At 42.4% G+C, this 24,415-nt stretch overlaps 1 long non-coding RNA gene across 2 annotated transcripts in view; it reads right to left on the bottom strand.

Annotated features, from left to right (window-relative positions):
* The window catches only part of LOC112544553 (uncharacterized), a 62,352-nt gene that overhangs the window by 7,927 nt on the left and 30,010 nt on the right, over window positions 1-24,415 (bottom strand). The window contains exons 2-3 of one of the 2 annotated variants that reach the window (XR_012901689.1): window positions 8,017-8,183; window positions 1,640-4,400 (exon numbers count right to left, since the gene is read on the bottom strand). This is a non-coding gene — a long non-coding RNA (uncharacterized LOC112544553). Of the gene's footprint in view, window positions 1-1,639; window positions 4,401-8,016; window positions 8,184-24,415 lie in introns of those variants that run through there. The other variant, XR_012901688.1, reaches the window with a different exon arrangement.

Genomic DNA, 24,415 nt, shown 5'->3' with positions numbered 1-24,415 from the left:
TAAGAGAAAGTGGAAGACCTACAAGGAATGGAAGATGGGAAGGATCTGCAAGGAAAGGTAATGATGATCTTAAGAGTATGCCTAATGGAGATCAGGATATAAAAGTAGACATGAATTAAAAATCTTTGTTTCGACTTGCAATTTCATGGGTGGAGATTATATAGACTGTCCAGTTTTGTCCCATTAAACTGTTTGACTTTGACTTCCACAAATAATCTGTAAACTCAAGAGTCATACTCATACAGGAGAATTACAAATATAGTACTATTTTTAATAAAGGAGGAAAAAATGATCTGGGAAACTGCAGGACAAATTTTGAGAGATTAGTGAAGGATTTAAAGGTGAACAGGGATAAAATGCTGCATGGCTTTCATAAGGTAGCTCATGCCAGACTAATCTCTTGGGTATGTCTACACTACAAAGTTAGTTCGAACTAACGGACGTTAGTTCGAACTAACTTTCATAGGCGCTACACTAGCGCTCCGTTAGTTCGAATTTAATTCGAACTAACGGAGCACTTAGTTCGAACTAGGTAATCCTCATTCCACGAGGATTAAGCCTAGTTCGAATTTACTAGTTCGAATTAAGGGCTGTGTAGACCCTTAATTTGAACTAGTGGGAGGCTAACCCTCCCCAGGTTTCCCTGGTGGCCACTTTGGCCATCACCAGGGAAACTCGTCTGCCCCCCTCCCGGCCCCGGACCTCTTAAAGGGGCACGGGCTGGCTACGGTGCCCGTGCCAGGTGCAAGCCTGCCAGCACCCAGCCAGCAGACCCTGCACCTGGCACGGATCGAGCCACCCACCCGATGCCCCCCAGCCCTCCCCCTCTTCCCGGGACCAGGCTGGCGGCTCCTGGGAGCTTGCCCGGGACCGCAAGAGGCGGGCACCCGCCTGGGCTATTGCGGACATCGTGGACCTCGTCCACGATCTCCGCACTAGGCACAGGAAAGTGGCCGGCTTGGGCAGGAGAGCAGGTGTGCATGAAAACCAAGGTGGTCCACTGAGACCCCCAACCCTGAGCCCTGAGCTTACAATGGCCGTCCTGGGTCAGACCAAAGGTCCATCTAGCCCAGTAGCCTGTCTGCTGACAGCGGCCAACCCTAGGGACCGTGGAGGGGATGGACCAAAGACAGCGACCAAGCCATTTGTCTTGTGCCATCCCTCTCCAGCCTTCCACAAACCTTGGGCAGGGACACCACTCCTACCCCCTGGCTAATAGCACTCCATGGACCCAACCTCCATCACTTGATCTCACTTCCCTTTAAACTCTGTTCTAGTTCTAGCCTTCACAGCCTCCTGCAGCAAGGAGTTCCACAGGTTGACTCTTTGCTTTGTGAAGAACAACTTTCTGTTACTAATTTGAAGCCTGCTACCCATTCCTTTCCTTTGGTGTCCTCTAGTCCTTCTTTATGGGAACTAATGAAGAACTTTTCTGTATGCACCGTCTCCACCCAACTCCTGCTTTTAGAGACCTCTATCCTGTCCCCCCTCCGTCTTCTCTTTTCTAAGCTGAAAAGTCCCAGTCTCTTTAGCCTCTCTTCATATGGGACCTGTTCCCAACCCCTGATCATTAGGGTTGCCCTCCCCTCTCCCAGCCTCTCTCTTCCCCTCTCCCACCTCCTTTTCCCAGTCTCCCCCAGTTTTGTTCAATAAAGACAGATTCCATTTTTGAACACAATTGTCCTTTATTTTGTACATCAAGAAAAGGGGCTAGGGAAGGGTAAGTGGAAGGAGGTGAGGGAGGAATGGGGCATGATCCCCCGATGGGGAGGACTGGGCTGGCTCTGCAGGCTTTTGGGGTGGAACCTCTCCTGCAGCCCCCCGATTGCCCCCTCTCCCCAGATGGCAGCCTGCGGCAAGTGCAGCTGGGCTGATGGCCGAGTGCTGTGATGTGCCCAGTGTGGGTACTCTGGGCACTCCAAGCCAGGACTGCTTTGCAAGCGGGGCACCCCTGAGAACTGTCTGTCCGGGGTGGGGGTCAGGACCCTTTAAGCGCAGCCCTCAGCTAGCCTGAGACAGCATCTCCACGCTCTAAGTCCTCCTCTGATGCCCTGCCGGCACTGCTTCCGGCCATCCTTAAGCCTGGTTCAGGGTCCTCTTAATGTGGACATGCTAGTTCGAATTAGCAAAACGCTAATTTGAACTAGTTTTTTAGTCTAGATCCGTTAGTTCGAATTAGCTTAGTTCGAATTAACTAATTCAAACTAAGTTAGTTCGAATTAACGTTGTAGTGTAGACGTACCCTTTGAGTGTGTCTACACTGCAACGTAGGTTGAAATAAGATACGCAATTTGAGCTACACAAATTGAGTATCTTATTTTGATGTTATTTCGAAATAGCTTATTTCAAAATTTGGCGCTCTCTCTACAGCACTTATTTTGAAATAAATCGCTATTCTGAAATGTCCCTTACTCCTCATGGAATGAAGTTTACAGGGACATCAGAATAGTGAGCATCAGTGACAAAGGCAAATCCAACACTAGGATGCATCAGGCAAGATATTTCTATGAGAGATAGTGAAGTATTATGGTCATAATGCAAGGCACTGTTGAGATCTCATCTGGAATACAGTGTGTAATATTGTCAGACATCCTAGTTTTACCTAGAGTTTGCCTTCCTCTGCTGCATAGGGCATGTGTTGCCTGATGATTTTAACTAGAGTAATTGGTGGATTCTCTGTAACTTAAAATCTTTAAATCATGACTTCAGTAGCTCAGCCACAGTTTATGGGTAAGGCCAAGTTTTTGTCACAGTCATATTCAGTGAAAGTCATGGATAGGTCTCAGGCTTCTGTGAATTTTTGTTTATTGTCTGTGATCTGTCCATGACTTTCACTAAAAATATCCTGAGAAAATGGGAGGGCAGGTTCACCACCCATTGCTGCTGGTGCTCCTGAGTGTCCCACTATTGTGGTCACTGGGATCTCTGAGGTCCCCCTCTCACTGTAAAGAATGGGAGCTGCAGGTTCCTCCTGCCTGTATTCTACCACTCTTCTCCGTTAGGACAACTGAGTGCTCATGAATGTCCTCTGCCACTTGCTTTGGCTAGGAGCTGCAGAGTCCCTTCCTGCCTGCCACAGCTGTGAAAGCTGGGAGCTGCAGGGTCGGGGGGAGGCTGGCAGGGAGCTCCAGCTTGGGACAGAAAATGTCATGGAGCATAATGGAAGTCATATATTCCGTGACCTCCATGTCACAATCATGGCCTTATCTATAAGTCTATTACAGGAGGGTATAAGTGAAATTCTGTGGCATGCAATGGAGAGGAGGTCAGTTAAGATGATGACGATGATCCCATCTGGCCTTAAAGTCTGAGTCTATAAATACTGCAGTGTGGTAATGTCCATATTTTAAAAGAACCAATTTTATATCCTTCCAGATAAAATAATGATTTGGATGACTGAGGATGCTGTTTGTAAAATACACTGGATGCGATGGGACATTATACAGTTTCCTTGTCATACATTAGGAATGTCCAAATTTCTCCTAATTTAGTGACTCATGTTAGCTTTCCCAAACAAGTGATGCATGATGAAAGGAAATGATTTGCACAAAACATACAGTTTAGCCACTGGTACTTATCTTGAGCTAGATGGCTGGATTTAGGACATCCACCCCACCCCAAGGGGAAAAACTGAATCAGTTCTCTGGAACATGCATTCTTATACCCATGTGTAAGGCACCCCGGCCGGGAAAGGGGGGGGAAGCCCCCCCTTTTTCCTACCCCGTTGCCACGGGTGCCTTCTCTACTACCCCCGAGGTTCTGTAATCCTTGCTAATCTCGCCGTGCGGTGTCCCCGCACGAATTTCCCGCCGCCTAGGCAGCTGCCCCTCACTGGGGAAAAGGGGCGGGGGAGGGAAGGGGGTCTGGGCCCGCCCTCGCTCCGGACCCTGACCCAGGGCCCTAGAGTCAGGACACTAGTCCTCACTCACAACGGGGGGGGGGTGTTTGTGAACCCTAAACACCCCCGCTCACGGGTTCCGCAGCCCCGCCCTGGGCCGCTTCTTCCTCCCCTTGGTCCGTCCCCTCCAGATCCTCGGCCCCCTGTGTTTAGCCGCACCCAGGGCCGCCAGTACCCGCTCTCCTCCGACTCCTCCCTGGCCGCTCCTTCCCTCCGCTCGCCGCCCCCCACCCCCGGGAGTGCGGCGGCTATCTTTAAACCCCCCGCCCGGCGTTGGCTGATGACACCTCGCCCCACGTCATCCGCAAGCGTCAGGTTCCCCCGGTGCGCCGGTGGCGTCACGCTCGGCGTGGGGCCGGGCGGGCGCTGGTCCTCCCTGGTGCCCGGGCCTCCGGGCCCCATCGGTGTCTCTCCTGGTTCGGGGCACCCCCGAACCATGCCTGTCCCCGAGAGTGATGGGTCAGCCCCGTCACACCATGTAAAGGGTGCAGTACACATCTTCCTGAAAAACAGGACAGCTCAGCAGAGCAGTGGACATGGCAGAGAGACAAAAATACAGAATCTCAGTGTAGTGGAGTATGCCGTTAATGTACTAGGCTGCACCTGGAGGGAGAGCTCAGCTTATCTGTGGATGAATCCTAGCTAGGAAAGAGCCAGAAAAAAGGACTATAAAAAAGGAAGTTGGGAGCAGAAAGGGAGGCAAGGAGAGAGTCTGCTGTCACTTCCTGGGACTATAGGGAGGAACAGGAAGATCAAGCAAGAAGCCCAAGGAGGAGAGTTAGCCTTGGGATCTTCTCCTGGCAGGAAGTCAGGGGAGAGGCTAAGTAACCACAGCTAGTTGCAGATGTAAACTGTTATAAAATAGCATAATCTGGATTTCTAGGGAGAGCCCTGGGAAGTCTTCAGAGGAAAAACATCCAGGGGAATATAGGATGCAGGAAGGCTAAGCCTGAGGGACAGAAGTTGGTCTGAGGTTCTACCCTTAATTTGTTTTTGTTGTGGATCACAGAGGAGGGGACCACAGTCATGAAGGAAGGAAGATCCTTGAGGAGATGAGTAGGAAGAAACTCAGGAAGGCAGAAGAAAGGAGCTGGAGGCAGCTGTCCTTGGCTGCCAGTTACAGGGCTTGTAGGCTAGAAGCCAGTGTAGTAGGCAGGTCAAGCCCCTACTAGAAGGAACCCAGCTGAAGATCTGATACAAGATTTTGGACGTTGGTTTGTTGGCCTTTCTGTTACCCCAGATGGGGTAAACTTAGCAACCTGGCAACAGAGCTGAGACACAGGAAGAGGTAGAACCATGAAGGACTAGAGCCTAGCCATCCATCTAGTAACACAGCCAATGTTTTCCAGTTGCCAAGCTGCTATAGTGTTATAAAAGTCTAGCTGCTAGGAAGTGAGACTACTAATTTTTTCCAAGCCATTTTGTATGGCATCATAGCATGCTGTCAGTGTGTATTCTCTTCCTGAGAAAGTAGAAGGGGGGAAAACATTCACAATGATCATCTGTGTTAATATGATCAATGATCATTGTTCTTTTCAGGAAGGACCAAAAAAGGCTTATAGGCCACCCTGAGAGGAGTTTAAGTGACACAAAGGGAGAACATGGGCTTATTTATTTGGGGCTTAGTTACTGTGGGAGTTAGATTATGTTTGTAAGGGGGGATTGTGTTGTACTAAGTATCCTCTGCTCTCCCAGCAGGGTCTCAGTGCTGACTGAGCTGGGAGCACGTAGGCTGCAAGCAGAGAGGAGGCTGTTGGACTATAATCCTGTTCTATGTTTACGGAAAAAAAGCCTGTTCTTGGTGATTTGCCTGAGTGAATCTGGTCTGAGGTGACTATACACTGACACACAACACAGAGCACACAAAGGAGCCTCTGGACTGGTCTCCCAAAGTTGTATGCAAAAGTCACAAGGCTTCCCCTGTGTTGAATAACCTCATAATGAGGTAGTGAACAGGAGGGGCAACACATTCCTTTTTATACCTCTGGGCATGCCAGTGTAATACTGAGGCTTCCCTCTAGATTTAGATCCGACTGCATTTGTCTAGAAAATAAAATTTCAGTCAGACCAGTGGTCCTTAGCACACCTACAGTGTTGGGTAAAGAAATAAAAGAAAAACTTTGAAGAACTAGACAGAGCTTGCAAACCTCACGCTGACAGCTTGTTCTCATTATAATACTGTATTTATGTGTGTGTGTTATATGACAGAAGACAGCATTCTGGCATTGGGAAATTGTAGTAGTAAAAGCTAGAATTCGCACTACAAAATAAATACTTATACGAGCTGATTTTCCAGCTCTCCTTTTCACACAATGCAGGTTTTATGTATTCTGCTCCAATCTAGCCCATCCAGTGAATAAGGACATCAGAGGATCATTATCAGGTGTAAATAACTGAGAGGCACATCCAAGTATTAAGTGATGCATATCCAGAATAGTCAGACCTTGAACCATTCTGAGATTATCAGATGAGACAAGTACTATACCACATCCTCAGTGTAATTGTTGTTCGTGCTGTGATCCTGCGTTCTGCTGCTCATAATGTACTGACAGATGTGTTTTCATGTGCATGGAGTTTGGCGAAACACAACAGAGAAAGCCAGATACTCAACCTGAGGAGAGTGGGGCAGGGACACCACTTCTCTGCTGTTACACGAGCAGGCTGGCCAAGGACTACTTCACCCTAGGTGTTACTTAGAGTAGACTTAAAACCCCCGGACTTCAAGCAGCCTCAAGAGCTGCTTTAAACTATCCCAACTGCGCTCAGATGCTAACCCAATCAAAGATCGGTCAGACTGCTGGGAACTCCACACCCTACCCTCTGCCAAAACATGGTGCCTCCTCAGAATTCTCCAAGCCAAAAATGCCCCCTTCAACTACGGATGAGAATGGGTGGCAAAACTAGCTTTGCCCACTTTGCTCCAGCTGTGGGTTCCCTGTGTTGGAAAAGCTGTGGATTCCCTGTGTTGGAAAAGCTTTGTTGTGCATTTAGGGTGCAGGGATCCCCGTGGGAATAGACAGGGATGATCACCCACTGCAAATTTCATTTCATTGCAGATTTGAATTTGGGGGTGGGGTAGGGTGTGGACCAGTATGAGCCCAACAGGATGCTGTAAAATCCATTTTCAGTGGGGATTTGGATTGTAAATACCACCTCTGGTTGGAGGCTAGACAACTCTCCCCCTTCAGAATCTGATTATCATTCCCCACTGAAGTCAGTAGGAGTTATCTAGATCCTGCAAAGAGAGGATTGCTGGCTCAGAGATACAATTCAAAGCTCTCTTTCTCAAATTAAGACTAAAAATGTTATTGAGTCTATATCATTAATGGGGGAGGGCAAGGAGGGAGAAGAAATCTGGACTCTCAGATTACACCAATAAGTGAATATAATTGACTCAGGAAATCTTAGGTGAAAATCTTTTTAATATAACAAATTGATGTACATTTCTTAAAGTGTCTGTTTTTAATTATCCCCTCTATACACACAGAAATAAAGTAGTTCTTTCAGGTACTTCCATTATTTGCCAGTTTACATTTGCATTGTTTTGCAGCACAAGATGGCATGGCTTTGTGCATACATGTTGTTGTTTGTCAGAGCCCTCTTGTGAAAGTTGCTGAGTTTTTTTATCCATGAGGTTTAGCTGATAAGTTATTATGAATAAAAAAACATACAAATGGACAATCATTTAGTTTCTTACTTCCAAGATTAAAATTTTAACTTTTTTAAATGACTCCTTAAATGTTATGTGGGTGGGTGGACAGATGTTTGTAATTATGTCTATATATGTGGTCCACAGGTATGCCAGAGCTAAAGAATTTGCCTTTTTCTTAAATATTTTCAAGTAACCATTTGCCACGTTGCTCCATGCAGCCAAACCACACCAAATGGAAACATACTAAAAGAGATGGGTAAAGTGAAATACTTCTTTAAAAACAGAAAAATGACTCATGCTCGTAAAATATGATTACTGTAGTAATTCTTTAAATATACTGGCCAATGATGGAAGGGAAAATCTCAATTGACCATTCATTAGTGATTTTTCCCCCCTGTGTCCATGTCCACAATTGCTATGGCCTATGAACAAGCAAGGATTTGAAGGAAAGACTGAAAGAACTTACCCAATTCTGACTGAGGAGAATACTTCCTGTAACTGTGTGCTAAAAATATTGCAACATCACCCAGTCCACAAGTCTGCAGTCAACTTGGATTTTCTTTCTTTTTTTGTTTTCCAAAACCAAATTCATTCTAGTAACTTGTCATATTTCATACTGAAGTCATGAGAAACCTGAAAAACAAACATTTTATGAGAGACAGAAAGAGAAATTTCCAAATTTTAAAAATATCTACCATGTAGACACTAGTGCCATGACATAGCAGCTGTTTTTCTGGCATCTCATGCAGCCAGGCAATTTTTTTCCCTCAGCATCTTGCAAAGGGACATATTTCCACATGCCACTGTTTAGTGAAAAACAATCCCAAGAGGACATGGGACCATACAACTAGACACTTTAATGTAGTTATGTTGTTTCTCCCAATAAATACATCTCTCTCTCTCTGTCTTTCTCTGGGCTTGATTGCTCATTGCACCTGTGCCTTGTCTTGTCACGTGTTACTCGAGTGCAAAGTTAGTGAAAAAAGTGATCAGATCGGAAAAGTAGCATTATGCATTCACTTCACACTGGTGTAAATGTGAAAAAAGGGTTCATGTAGGGATTCAGAGTTTCATGTCTCATAATCTTTGCTCTGTGGGAGAGGTGGAAGGTATATGTCAATACTGTACACAACTTGCATTAGCATGTCAGATATGTGTAGCTACGTGCCTCTGAAAATCTGGCTGCTTTCACACTAGTGTGCAGCTATATACGTTAGTGAAAGGTGCTAGCGGCACAAAAACAGCTGGAGCCTTTCCCTATAGCCGGGAAAGATTCAGGCAGTGAGGAAAGGCTCCAACTGTGGGGAGCCGCTAGAACCTTTTCCTGCTGCCTCCTCCTTGCCAGAGCCTTTCACTGCAGCAGGGAAATGCTCCAACAGCGGGAGGCAGTGAGCTATTACACTGCTAAAAATAGCAGCATAGCTGGAAGAGGCACTGCTTGGGCCTGCAGAGAGCCATATAGACTATATACCCTAAGGTTTTGGCACATCTTCACATGCCTAAGCAGTGCCTCGTCATCTACTTGCCTCTTCATATCCATGCTAGGTGGACATGCAGTGTATGTACTGTATATGAAAAAACTTTAAAAACAACAAATAGTCTGGTAGCCCTTTAAAAACTAACAAAACATGTAGATGGTATCATGAGCTTTCGTGGGTACAATCCACTTCTTCAGACGACGGGCTGAAGAAGTGGGCTTTGCCCACAAAAGCTCATGATACCATCTACATGTTTTGTTAGTCTTTAAAGTGCTACCAGACCATTTGTTGTTTTTTAAGTTTTTCCTTTTACAGACTAACTCGGCTACCCCTGAAGCTTTTGTATTTTATATTCTCCAGCAGGGAGTGCATAGTTGGTTCCTTACTATACACACAAGCTATGTCTACACTGGCGGCGTCTTGCGCCAGAACAGCTGTTCTTGCACCAAAACTTGCCGGCTGTCTATACTGCACACATGCTCTTGTGCAAGTAAATTTACAGTACAGCGTCGGAAAACAGGGCTTCTTCCAGAAGAGTTATTCCTCTCCCCACGAGGAATAAGCCCTCTTGCGCAAGAGTGCAAAAAAAAGCAGAAGAGCAAACATATCCCTGGATGTGGAAGAGTTTTTCCGGGATAAAACTCTTGTAGTCTAGCCGTATCCACAGCGAGGAAGTGTCTTCTATTTATTGACATGAGAAGTTGTATTTTTTAGAGCATTGTCCCTATATCAAATAGCTCAGCAACCATAAACTCTCTCTCTCTCTCTCTCTCTCTCTTTTTCTTTTTTTTTTCAAACTCTGTCTTTTTTCCCCCTCCCCTCCTTTTTTCTCTTTTTTCCCTCCTCTCTTCCCATCCCCTTCCCTTATTTAATCTTGGATCTGGACTTCTATTGCTCCTGTCTTCTAAAGAAGTGGATGTGCTCACGAAAGTTCATGATACCATCAACATGTTTTGTTAGTCTTTAAGGTGCTACTAGAGTATTTGTTGTTTTTTAAGTTTTTCCTGTTACAGACTAACTCAGCTACCCCTCTGAAGCTTCTGGATGAAATTACTACTTTCCCCACACACACACACAATACCTAGGGACAAGGTTAGAGGGAAAAGTGAGTTCTTCCCGTCTGGTCACAACAATATAAAGAACTTTAGATCAAGGTAAGAGAACTGAAAAAAAATATTAGTGAACAAGATTGATAATCACCGAAGAGAGAGACCAGAATTTTGGTTTTGGTTCCCTCTACCAGTGTTACTGCTGAAAGGTAGAATAATAGCCCAGAAGGCTCAGTCTGGAGGTTCATTGGAGCTGCACAGTTAGTTGAAGCAGGATCTACTAATATTCCTCCCTCCCCCATCTGTGAGCTCCTTCGTACGTGTTGAAGTGCTCAGAGCGGAGAAGAATTTCTCTAGTGGAACTGGATCTATCTACATTGAACTCCTGTTCTGTAGTTCAGCTTTCAGTTTTGACATTTTTTGCCTTCAGTTTTTGAGTAGGAGCCTTGTGATATATCAATAGCATCATTCTCATCAGTTCAAGTGAGTTCCTTCAGGTGGTTCTGAACAAGCATTTGTAGCATACACTGCTATAGTCAATAAGCATGTTTCATATTGACTTCCATGGCAGGAGGATTCAGTCCATTCTGAGCAAATAAATGTCATAACTTGGCTTTCATTTTTCTAAAATATCTATTTCCTGTATGCTAAATGAAACAGAGGCATATTTTAACTCCTTTGGTAGAAAGCCTATTTCTATACAAATCTAAAAAGGGTCCTAAAGAAGAACACTGATAATCTCCAGGAATGCTTGAATTTCTTCAGGTATATTCTATAATATTCCTGCAATCTGTATGTATTAAAGTGACTAATGAGTTTGGGTCCCCATCTTGACATCCCTAAATGGCTACTTAGGTTTTTCCAAGAATGGATTTCCTAAAAACCAGACCACTTTATGGGGTCAAGTTGGAAACTCTGTCACTTTTGAATATTTAATCATATAGATTTTTAAATTAGAAATACACTCAAAGAATGAAATAGTCTTAAAGAAAAAGCTGCAGAAGAATTTATGGAAGCAAACTAATAATTAATGGATTCATATCATTACATGATACAGTCAAAGATGAATCATGTGATGGTATAATAACAGATTGAATAAACGCTGCTTACTTGCATTTAGACGTCAAGAAAATACAAATGCTTCTTTGGCATATGTCAGAAGTCAAAGAGACCATATATGGTATGAAAAGGGATTGAAGTGAAATGAAAGAATAATAAAGTGATAAACAGCATGCCCATACCATTACATGATAATAAAGTGGCCTGATAGTGTGTGCAGAGGGAACTGACATTTGTGATTAAAAAAAAGAACAACCGTGTTCCACCTTTTCTGTCACCTTGTTTGTTTTTTGTTTGTTTGTTTTTTAAAGCATGGCATTGTGGAAAGTTCCCTCTAGTTCCAACTTTTTAACCAAACTTTAATAAATAGAGCAGAATTGGATAAATATCATCGGTCTTCAAAATTGCCTGGAGATATTAGCAGCTAAGCCTTTCCCTAAGTTTTGTTGCAGAAACTTTGTTGAGTATATTGCCTGAGTATTTATAAAGTTATATACACTCCACTGTCCTAGCAGGAGCAGAAGGTTTTCAGTTTTGTGCCATGAAGCTTTCTTTAACTGGGCAGAACTTTGATAACATTTGAATACAAGACAAATTTGTATCCGTTTATTGTATTTTTGCATTGAATTGTCCTAATTTCTGGTCATGGTTAAGTTCTTCAAATGCCATTATTCTGGGAGTGTACGTGTTCATAGAACCATAGAATCATAGAACCAATGGAGCTGGAAGAGACCTCAGGAGGTCATCAAGTCCAGCCCCCTGCTCTAGGCAGGACCAATCCCAACTAAATCAACCCAGCCAGGGATTTGTCAAGCCGAGCCTTAAACACCTCTAGGCATGGAGACTCCACTGCTTCGTGTGAGTGTTTAAGTCATAAAAGAAAAATCACCTAAAAGAGGTTTCTGACAATCATTTTGCAGCAAAATTATTTTGATTTGTAGTACTTTGAGCCAAGACTTTAAAATAGTCAGTGCTTAAAGTTAGGCATTTAAGTCGATATAAGGGTAGGAAGGGGAATCTAGTCAAGGTCCAAATTTCTTGGTCAAGCTATAGTCAAGATCCAAACTCCAGAGAAAATGATAATAAAAACAATAGTAAGTAAATTTAAAAAAATTGGAAATGCTCTCAAAAGTATATGGTGGTCTGCATTTGGCCCAGGAGGCACCTATTGACCACACACATACACACAGCCCGGCCTAGGAATTAGGACATAGGACCAGGACTCTATTCAGATGCTGGCTCAGCTATACATTTCCTCTGTGACCCTAGGCAAGTCACTTATTTTATCCAATGCCTCAGTTCCCTATCTGTAAAATGGAGTAACCCTATGTTACAAAGTGAGAATACAAATCGGTTAATGATTGTGAGGTGTTCTGCTACATGTCACAATTTGAGTAGGTAGATAACTTGGGCCTGATTTTTCAAAAGTGCTGCGTAACTAGTGGGTCCTATTACAATCATTATTGTAGAATAGTATGAATTTTATTTTACAGAGGAAGTTCTCCTCCCACGATATCAGAAGAACAAAGACCCTGATATTTTTTAAAGCAAAGTGAACACAACCTCTTTCAGAGCAACTACAAACTATGGTAGTAGGCGAGAGATCCTAATTCACGTTTGTTTGGTTTGCTTTGGTTTTTAAATCTTGGCTATTCTACAAAGGATTTTTGCTTTGCAGAGCAGTGTTCATAATGGTGCCACTTACTCTTCTCCCGCCCGCTCTTCTCAAATAGCTGGGTTTTTCTAGGGCAGCAGTCTTAGAAGGTGTGTTTTGTGTTGCCAGCAGCATGGTACTTGTGGCAATCACAGCTGCTGCTATGGCAAAGACATGAAGGAGGCTGGAGAAGAGATTTAGATAGGAAAAATTGGTAGACTAGAAGAAAGGAGTCAAAGTCTCAGAATTGGTCCAACAAGCCTGGGAGCTGCAGGCCCTTTTGGCAAATATGTCCTTGGCCTGGGTCAGATGTGTAAGAAAAAACATAGGCTGAGATCTCTCTGCAGAAAGAAAGAGGGAGGGGGGAAAAACTTTGGACAGCTTTTTGGAAAACTATAAAATCAAATGCAGTTCATAACACATGCTGTTTGATCAAGCAGAGCTTCCCCTTGCCTGCCAGAACTCTGCCCGGGGACTGAAAGATCTTCTAAAAACTGCCTCTGATATTCTTTTTGCTTTCATGTGCTATAGAATAAACTATTCCATTTTGTATGGAAACAGAACCCAAAGCATACATGGATGTTAATGGATCGCATCCCTGATTTTTATTTACAATAATGATGTGTATTTTGTACAAAAAAGTTTTTCTTTTGGTCCTTTAATTCCTCTGCTTATCAATTACCTCTTTCCCCAATCATGGTGCTTGCAAATCTCAGCTGATTACAGCATCCTTGCCTCCCAGAATAAAGTTGTCTGCCAATGCAGTAATTAATTAACCTTCAGTGACCAGTCATGCCCTTTTACCATTTAAAAACGATATATATTACTATTCTGTGCCAAACTGGAAATATGCATTGTTGCTTGTCTCGGTCAGAGGACTAGAAAGCAATGCAATAAAATAAATCTACGGTCATATCTAAACAAATCACTCTCATGTCTGCCAGGTAGTTGGTATCTCAAGGATCAGATGGATAACTAATTGAGATCTTTTTCCACAAGAAGCACTTCCTCTGGTAAAACATCCTGTCCAGACAGCAAATACAATGGGCAAATGAGGCCACTGTAAAGGATGCAGTGTGATTCAGGAAAACCATAGTCTAATATGTCCGTGAACAAACACAGATGACCCGTATTCCTCTGTCAAGAAAGTGTTTTGAGATATATATATAGCTCTCTGTGCTCTGGGGGTCCACCAGGCTTTGTCATTCAGTCTGATCTATGACAATTTAAAATACAAGTGAACCTGCTTATTTGGGTGATTGGCCTTGGAAGACATCCCATCATGTCTGGGAGGACTTAGAATTTCAAGATTTAGGAGATCATTAAAGCCTTTTACACCATGACCAGTTTGACAAATGAGGCCTGGCTGACCCCCGTGAACATAAAACTTGACGCATCCTGTCTAAAAATATTTCCTCCATGTTTGTTTGTTTTTTAAAGCAGATGGATCTTTTGTTTGTTTTTGAAAACTGATGGACTGATTCAAACAATTTCACATGCCTCAGTTCCAGTGACTAAGACTACGGAGTTTTTCTGGGATACCAGAGGTATCATGGAAAAACTCTGCCGCATTCTGGGAATGCGTCTGCTCTTCCAACATTTTTTGCGGAAGAGCAGACGCGGTTTTTTGGAAGCCCCTGTATTCCTCATTTCATGAGCAATAAAGGCTCTTCCAAAAGTGGAGGTTTTTCTGAAATTTCAGAAAAGCCTCTTCCAAAAAAATAATCAGAAAAAGGTATGCAAATTGCGGAGTGCAATTTGCAAACCTTTTTCCAATAAAACTCCATAGTCTAATCCCTTCTATTTCATTTGGAGCAATTAAAAAGAAACCACAATTTTAAACTTGTTTTTTTTTCTTTTTCAGGTTGTCTTCATTCTTAACCCTTCCATGGCAAGTTATTCCCCAAATTTTCCAAAGGTTTATTTCTAGAATACATATGTAGCATGACAGAGAGTCAGATTCAATGACACCAGGAAGACTATGAAAAAAATTAAATGTCTCTTTAAAAATTCTGGTAATCTAATCTGAGACCAGATATACAGTCATTGACTCACTCATATGGCATAGATTCATTGAAGGGCACTTGACTGTGTATTTCCATACCTTAATATTTGGAATTATTTTTACTCTCAGGGTACGTCTACACAGCAGGGCTAAAGGTGAAGTAAGCTACACAACTTCAGCTACGTCAATTGTGTAGCTAAAGACGAAATAGCTTAATTTGGTTTTTGGCGCTGTCTACACAGTAGGAAGTCAAAGAACGAACACTCTTCCATCAACTTCTCATGAAATAAGGGTCCACAAGTCAGAGTAAGAAGTCCTCCAGCTTGACATTATTTCAAAATAAAGGCTTGTAGTGTAGACGTGCACTATGTTATTTCGGAATAACGTCAGTTATTCAGAAATAACGCTGCTGTGTAGTCGTACCCTCATTGTCTTAGCTTTATAATAATGTTTTGAGGGATAATATTTGCAATTTTTAAGTAATTTTCATCTGGAAAAATGTTTCATTTACATAAATGCCTCTCCTTCTCCCTCCCCCCACCTCCCAAAAAAAACACTGAGTTAAAAGCTTGGGACTAGAGAGGAAAACACAACAGCTTCTCAGCATGCAGTAATACTTCATACACACTGTTGGCATTGTCCAGGAAGTTCTGCCCCCTGCTCCTTCCCACACAAAGGGCCATGGATTCTCTTTCATCTGACCCAACATGCAAGATGAGCCAAAGGTGTTGGAGGTTAACATAGCAACTAAAGATTAGACTGATCAAATAAGCTACACTATAGTGTCTGTACAGGGAATGAAGGCAAGTTCTGCTTAAGACATTCAAACCCATGGGGACTTTCTGGTTCAGAAGTGAAAGTGCTAGCAAATGAAGAATCTTATCAATATAATTCATCATTTTCCAGGGAAGTATATCTAAGTTTGGAATCAGTCTCACTCTGATAAATCTTGTACGTATAAACATTTCCAAACAGTCTTTTATTAATACAGCTGGACAACTGGCTAATAAAATAACATCTTGACTTTAAGACAAGGTACCTTTCATCCTGAAGCACTGGCAAATGATATGTTGATTCTACAATCTCCTAGCTCCTGGATCTATCATTGGCATTAATAGAAAGTGCTTTGTGGGGTTGCAGGGTCAAAGCCAAAATACATACAGCCACCAACCTCTGAAATGCTGTCACCCACTAGAACACAGTATGGGTAAGGGAAATTTTGGCCAAGATAATATCTAAAACTCCTGATTAAAATGAAATAAAATCTTTATTATTTATGTGGATCACATGGGGTTACAGCTTGTGGTGGTGGTCTTGCGAATAATTTAATCCAAATAATACTTCAAAGGCAATGAACAAAGTTAAGAAAGGTCACAAGTTGGTACCATATCAAACAAAGAATACTCGCTTTCGAAAGAACATGCCATTAGGTCACCATAGGAAGAGGGAGCCTGAATTTCCTTGCCCATATCCATGGAAATCAGGAGTAACCCCACTGAATCCAGTAGCGTTGCACTTCGTAAAATCATTATAACTGAGGCAGAAAATATATTTAGGATTTTGACAGGTAGGACTTGTTTCTATTGGGTTCTGAGCACCTCCTGTGAGATGGCTGTGGCCTCAGTTTCCATATCAACAAATGGTAGGTAGAGGGCCGGCCTCAAGGAAAATGGTGCCTTGGGTGAACTTCTTTTGGAGCCCTTGAAATAAGGTTTTCTATGTAGTGGGCGGCCACTCAGCAGGCAGAGTAGCAGTGTGTGTGTGTGTGTGTGTGTGTGCGTGCGTGCATGCGCGCACGCACATTTGTCTCCTGCCATGTAACCTCTTTTATCCCTTTCCCCTGCCTCCTGGTAGGCACAGCCATTCTGCAGCTTTTTGACTATGGGGCCCTGGACAGTCACCCACCCACAAGAATGAGGAGATAAAGAAACTAAATACTAAAGAGGTGGATTTCAACACCTCGTAGGATTCAGCCCATAAAAAATAAACTCTGAAACCTGCCTTCAATTATCTCAAGCGGGGTTCCAAAGAGGATGGAGAAAGGCTGCTCTCAGTGGTAACAGATGGCAGAGGAGCAAAGGTCTCAAGTTGTAGAGGGGGAGGTCTAGGTTGGATATTAGCAAAAAATATTTCACTAGCAGGGTGGTGAAGCACTGGAATGGGTTACCTAGGGAAGTGGTAAAATCTCCATTCCTAGATCGTGGGATTGGTCTTGCTTTGGGCAGGGGTTGAACACCATGACCTCCTGAGGTCATATGAGGCTTCCATCCCTATGATTCTATGATTATTGTCTTTCGGTGGGTCTAAAAGGAAAAATAATCAATTAATATTATTGATACATAGATAGCAAAGTGATGATCAGTGAGGACAATACAATATTTAAGTTCTCATCAGCAGAAGGATAGGGAGCATATAAGATCACAGACCAGGCATTCTGAAAGAACTAGAACAAAGTCTATGCCAGCAGTGGACAATAACACAGTGGCTTTTCACCAGGATTAGCCCCTGGTGAACCACTATATTTTCCTGCACAGCCACAGGTTAACCAGCAATCACTTTCTGCAGCTCCCATTGGCTGAGAATGGTGATCCACAGCCAACAGAAGCTGTGATTGACAGGATCCATGGACATGCAAGTAAATATAGCTGTGGGGGCCCACCAGGAATTAGCCCTGGCAGATGAGATCTGGTCTATGCTTACACTACTCTATGTTCCAGTGCATACTATAAGGGTGTGAATTGCAGAATGCACCAAACTGACTAAAATATGATTGGTTTTAACATCTATGCTAAGCATGAAGATTTTCTTCTTCAATGTAAAGACTAATGGTGAGAGCCCCAGACTGGGCATCAAAAGATCTGGGTCCAGTCCTTAGTTTGATTGCTGATTGGTGTGTGCTTGGGCAACTCATTTCACCTCTGTGCTGCGTGGTTGGAACCTTTCAGTGCTACTGTAATGTGAAAACCAATCAAGAATCATTTTATTTAAATTTAATTTAAATTAAATAAGTGGGTTATTAAAATAAAATTTGTCTTTTAGATTTCTAAATATAATCTCATGAGCTACAAACATGAAAATGGATAAAGTAGTTTGGGTTAAAAAGTTACATTCCCTTAGGAGAAAAGTAGCTCAATATTTTTCTTGGCTTTCAAGCCACAAGGGAAGTGAATCTAAACATAAGCATAACTGCATGCAAAAACAAGAACAGTGCATAAGAAGAAACATGGACGGTGTTATGCCTACAAGGTGATTACCTGACAAGATTTCTGCTAAACTGAGCTTCTCTGTAAGGGTTATACACTCGCTTACAATTAGTGCTATAAGTACAACTATAAATGTTCATAATGGGATACCCTGATGTAATATGAGCAAATCTTTCCTTATGCTCTTTGCAACCCACGGACACATGAGAAGTGTTTGCTTATGAGCAAAACTGAAGTCAATGGGACTACTCCTCTCAGTGCACTGAAGTAAATCAGATTGCATGAGGGCCAGATTCTACATGAATGTAGAATGAATTGGAATGAATAGGCCTGCTTCTGAAGTGAGTTACTACTCAAGAGTGGCAGAATCTTATCCTCAGTGAGTCAACAATCCTTAACTGTTCTTTTCTACCCCACAGTAAGAACCACACCACAATATAATTTTTACAAACATGATTTCTGTAATAGGTTTTCTGCAGGATACACTGGATTACCTCTTACTTGCAGGTGTAAAAAATAGCTTCCTACTACAGTTATATATCTTCCAGCAATGGAGTAATAATGCAAAATCAATTTATAAGTGTGGGAAAATTATGTGCTCACTTTGAAACTATGCTTTTTTTTCAATATAATGGTTATTGATGAGGGAGGAAGTGTTTGTGATGTAGAACTGATGGAACCTATCCTGGAAAATAGAAAATGCAATATAAAACAGCTTTTCTAAATGAGACCAGTAGGTGGGAGTGTTGACTTTAACCCAGAATCTTCACAAACCCTTAACATGAACTTTTCATTGCTATAAAAGGATAATTCCCAAGAAATGAGCAAATTAATCTTATCTGTGTTCTGAGACTTTCAAAGATATCATTCTTCATATTGAATACCAAAATGAACTCCTCCTCAAAAGTACAGCATTGTCCATCTATTGCTTTTGGCAGCATATCTTATTCAAGAGATAATGGAGTATTCTCTGATTTGTTCAGGTTTAAGTTATCCCAACTCTGATACTTGCTTATCAATCCCATAGGTGGCAGGGATTACTGTTCATCCTGTTGAATAAGTGATTTTTTTAGAGGAAATCTGTGGGTTTGCAAGAAAAAACATGAAAACACCCATGTTTATGCAGAGAACAGGAAAAAGCATCTGAACAGCTTTGAACTAATGCTCAAATATTACTTTGAAAACAAAGAGAGAGAGAGATTTTAGAAAAGCTTGTCTACATTCAAAAGGGGGTAATTCAATGGAGGGATGAGAAGGACTGAAAGGCATGTTATTAAGAAGAGAAAGTGGAACTGTGGGAATCAGTGGCCTGCTATAAATTCCATTCCCAGTTCTGCAACTGTGTCACAGTATAACTATGGGCAAGACTCTCAGCGCCAGATTTTCAAAAGTGATCGTTAATGTTGAACATCCCAGTTTTCAGGTACTCAATCTCCGACATCTGTGACTTGATTTTTGGAAGTGATGGGCACCTACGACTCTCTTGACTTCACTGGACCTACGTGAAAGTTGAATCTGACCCATTGTTATTACATGTGCTGAAATATGACCATTGTATTCCTGACACAAAAAATGCCATGCCCATGTCAGGAAGAAGATAGTTTTCCCAGAAACACAGATTGCCCCTAACACTGTGCTGGGGCTATAGTTCAGCTACTCATCTGAAACTATCCTCTCAGTGGATTGCGAACACAACCTTGTGTTGTTTGGCTTCTGGCAGCTCCTAGAGCCATGGTGTCCAACCAGTTCTGAAGCAGTTGCCACTACAGTCAGTGGCTATTGCAAACTAGCCACATTATTCTGAAAATGTAAATAATTTTGTGAGATTCTCTGAAGATACCAATTCTTGTCTTTTAATGACAACAGAACACTTCAGCATTGGTTTTAATCAACAGAAATCATCACATTGCACAGAAATTCAATCAGTGGAACACTTGACAATTTTGTTTCATTGCTAACCCTCTGAAATCAAGCAAAAACTTTTCACTGACAGCACACCTCCATATTTTCATCCAGTAACCATGACCGATACTTTGATTTGATATACATCATAACAGCAAATGACGCTTCACAAAGCCATATTGTACCAAACATGGAAAAAGTTTGGCCACTGCAGTTTTCAAAATAGCAAACTGATTCTGTCGCAAAAGTGTATCCCACATTGTCAAAACCAATTCATTTTTTGACTGATCAAGTTGGCTGTGAAGTGTGAGCGTACCTTCTTCAAACAAACGTTTGTCCAGGCCAAGCAAATTGACAAGGTCTTGAGAATTACCAGTATTGAACTGAAATGGGTTTTTCATGAATCAAAATGCCAACAAGAAGCTTTGAAAATCTGCAAAAGGCTAGCTGAATTTCACTGCCAGATTTTCAAGCCATCTCCCGTAATGCTGACAATCAAGCTCATCTCACACAAATTCACCATCTCCAGCCATTTTCTGCAAATTTGGGAAATGGGTGGATTGTCCTACCTTCATTTGAATGATGAATAGTTGTAGCTTAGAAATGAACTCCTGAATGTGCTGGGCCATATCACAAATCAACTTCCCTTTCCTCTGAAGTTTCAGATTGAGTTCATTCAAATGATGGGTGATATCAGTCAGGAACCTCAAATCAAATTGCCACTGCTGATCTTCAATAGCAGGAAAACTGTCCAGCTTTCCTTTCTCAACAAGAACATCTCTGATTGGAGTAAGCAATGAACTGCTCAAGCACCTTTCCACAACTCAGCCATCACAAATTGGCAAAATAGATTATTTCAGAATGCTCAGATTCAATTTCTTTCAAAAATTCCACAAATTGGTGATGGTTCAGAGCACGGCTGCAAATGAAATTTGTGATTTTGATCACAATTTCCATCAAGTCTTTCAGAGTCTCTGTTGTGGACATCTGTGCACACAGATTTTCTTGATGCAAAATATAGTGGCAGGAAAGCAATTTGCCATTCATTTTATTAGATGGCAGTTGCTCTTTCAAAAATCCAGAATTTTTTCCCATCATAGCTGGCGCATAGCAAAAGCCAATTTTGCTAAATCCAAGTTGAAATAACTTGAGACACTTTTCAAAACATTAAATATATCAGATCCATACGTACAATCTCTCAACCCACACACTGCTAGCAGTTCTTCATGAATCTGGAAATCTTTTGTTACAAAACAAATCCAGAAGATAAGCTGAGCCATGTCACTGATGTCACATGACTCATCCAGTGCCAATGAGTAGACCAAACATTGATCAAGCTCAGCACACAACTGGGTTTTGAGATCACTAGACAAATCTTTCTACCGACATGCAACTCTTTGGTGACTCAGCTGCAAATTTCGAATGCTCTGCATGATGTTATTTCACGTCTATTGGTTATGATTTTCAAGCAAGATTTCCATGACAGAGAGAATAATTTCCTTCACCATTTCTCCATCTGAAAATGGCTTCTTGCTGCGAGCAAGTATCCACACTGCTTTATAGCTGGTCAAAGTTACCAGTTCAGATGACGATAGAAACAGCTTCAAAATCTGCTGCTGCTTTTCAAAATCCAATTTCTGCTGACCAATTTTATCAGCTCGCTTTTTGCTTCCAATAGGATACACTGGATCAAAATCACTGTGCTGCCCTTGGAAATGCCTTCTTACACTGTGTGACGTAGTGGGGGTACTTGCTGGGCTGTGGTGATCCCTGCTGTCTGGAGCAAGACCCAGCAGGGAAAACCTCACTATGCAAAGGTAATGCCAAACTTGTTGAACCAGACACCCCCCATGGAGAGGAACAAAGGAAGGTGGATGCTGCCCTGGCTGGGGGGCAGGGCTGGAGGAGAGTTAGTGAGTTCCTGGCTGGAAGGCAGGGAAGAAGGAGCTGGGGAGGGGGGCTGGGACTCCCCTATCTCAAGGGGGGCACTGAGGCCTCTTAGCCCCAGTTCCTGTAACCAGATTACATCTGTGCTGCACTGTGCTGGAGGAACAATAAACAACCTCCATTCTACTGGCTGGTGAAGTCTGTTCATGCCATTTCGGGGTGCAGGAGATGGGGGACCCCCAACGCGCCGTCACACACTGTTAGTCTTATTTGATAGAATTGTTGTACAACACAGCAAACACATTGGCTTTTCATTAACCTTAGGGATGGCATATTCCAATTCCCATTTCCCTTGAAATTTTCATTTGATGTCCTTCCAATCTCTCTTTTTCTTTGCTGCAATTTCTGCCAATAATTTGTTGTTTTCAGCATTGTTTGACTTGGTTCTAGTACTTGTACCTGTTTCAGAGTTACACTTTCTAATAACAAACTGATCCATGGATGCGATTCTAGAAAAATGAATTAATATTGTTCAGTTTTAGCACAAAGCAGAAATAAGCAATATTGTTGGGGAGGCCAAAAAAAATACCCTAATTTTTAAAATTCAATATCTCTGGAAGTGTTAAATTTGTTAAAAAAAATTTTAAATGTTCAAAAATAGGAATAAAATCCAAACTGTTTTGTTCAGATGTGTGCTTGTATACTGGATTTTGTTGTTTAGAATGGCCATAACCAGCCACACACACACCACTTTTAAGAAGAAATTTTTGGCTGCTGAACAGTCAATATTTGAATCTAATTGTGTGCCCATGATGAAACTGCATTTAACCTGCCTTTAAATTGAAGGTTGAAATGAATGCCAGGAGAAGACTGGCCAGCTTGAAAACTGAGCTCCATCATACAAGAACAAATAATTTCACATGGAGAACTCAGAAGTACTTTCAGAAAGGCTTCAGCAATAAATTCCAGTGGAAAACAAGTACCCAGAAATACCAGCCACGGCTTATGATGATGCGTGATGATTTCCTGCCTAAGGGGCATATTTAAGCTATTCGACAAACTGGTGGAAGTCTCCATCCAGCAGGTGGGTCATATTAAGGGAAAGTGGCTTTAGAACTCAGAAGGATCTTCTGAACTTTTTTTTCCTCTGAAAATTTTTGGTTTTTTATTTAATTTTTTTTTTAATACAACAGTTTTTGAGTTTTTATTGTTCAAGCCAACTGGCCACACTCAACTGGCCAAATAACATATGTGGCTAATAGCTGGTGTGTTGGACACCGCGGTCCTAAAAATATTTTGTTCATGCCAGGCATAATGCCAGCCAGACCATAGGAGCAGTGTGCATACCTGCAGCTGCTGTTATGTCCTTTAACCCTGTGGGCCAACTCAGCTTGGCTGGCTGGTTCCAAGATGAGGTTGTGGCCCAACTCTCTCCCATTTGTTTCTCTCTGTCTCACTGATATTTATAGAGACCACATTTGTCCCTGAGAGTCAGGAACACAGAGCCCGTGATTGTATCTCATTCCTTCAAAAGGGGAAGACTTGGAGGACTAGGAGGAGTCTAGCCAATCAAAGACAAATAGTTCAAAGTCCAGGGGATGGGGAACTATAGCTAGTAAAAACATCATTACTACAGAATATGGATTGAACAAAGCATAATTTAAAAATAGTTTTAAACTGTCAAAGTATCAGCCCTACATACCTGCACTTATGAAATAACTTAATGGCCACATTTAAGTGTTTTAAATTTGTATTATTGGTTTTAATTTATACTGTAATTAAAAGGACACCTATCCAAGACTTCAGAGTCTCTAGAAGTTAAAAGAACAAAAATAAAATAAAATAGCAGCTTACACTCTGGCAGCCAGGAGAACCCAACCAAACACTACCGCTTTCCTACATGCATCTCTAATTCCCATCAAGCACAACCCTTCACAGTAGCCTGCACAAACAGATGCACATTGTAGGATGCCCTGACATTCAGCTTGACATGGAATGTTGCAGAATGGAGAGCTTGTTGCAGAGCTGAGGGTCCCACATGGAGGGTCCCACATTGTTAGCCCTTTGCTTTTATATTAACAGGGATCAAGCTGTGGCTATGCAGTACAGCTTGGACCTTCTTGGACCGCATCCTTGGAATCTCACCAGTCCCAAACCAGAGAGTTTGCCAAACCAGGAGAGGTCAACATTGACCCCTCTGCTCCTGGCCTCCGGCTCCCATCCTGGCCTCAGGCCCTACTGTCACCGGCCTGGCAGGGCTCTTGGCCACCAGCCCCCTAACACCAGCCCAGTTGGGCTCTCAGCCCCAGAAGGGCTCCTGGCCACTCGACCCCTTACCACTGGACTCCCAGCTACTGGGGCTTTCTGGTCCAGGAACATCCAAGAGGTTGAACCTAGAAAAGAGTGAGGCAGTCTTTTCAATAGGAAGGTGCCAAACTATATTGGCGTAACCCATTCTAGTGGCTGGGTCATGTAATGTTTATGAATCTGTGACTTCCTTAAAATTAGCTTGGAAGATGAAAGATGAAAAATTTGAAAGAGGCAGAGCCAGGGAACAGATTAAAACAAGAGAAGAACATGATCAAGATGGTGGAAGGAAGATTAATTTGGTGACAACATGTATAGATT

The sequence above is a fragment of the Pelodiscus sinensis genome, chromosome 2, assembly GCF_049634645.1.
Source record: "Pelodiscus sinensis isolate JC-2024 chromosome 2, ASM4963464v1, whole genome shotgun sequence".
Classification (NCBI taxonomy): domain Eukaryota; kingdom Metazoa; phylum Chordata; order Testudines; family Trionychidae; genus Pelodiscus; species Pelodiscus sinensis.
This window is presented reverse-complemented; position numbering and strand designations above follow the sequence as displayed.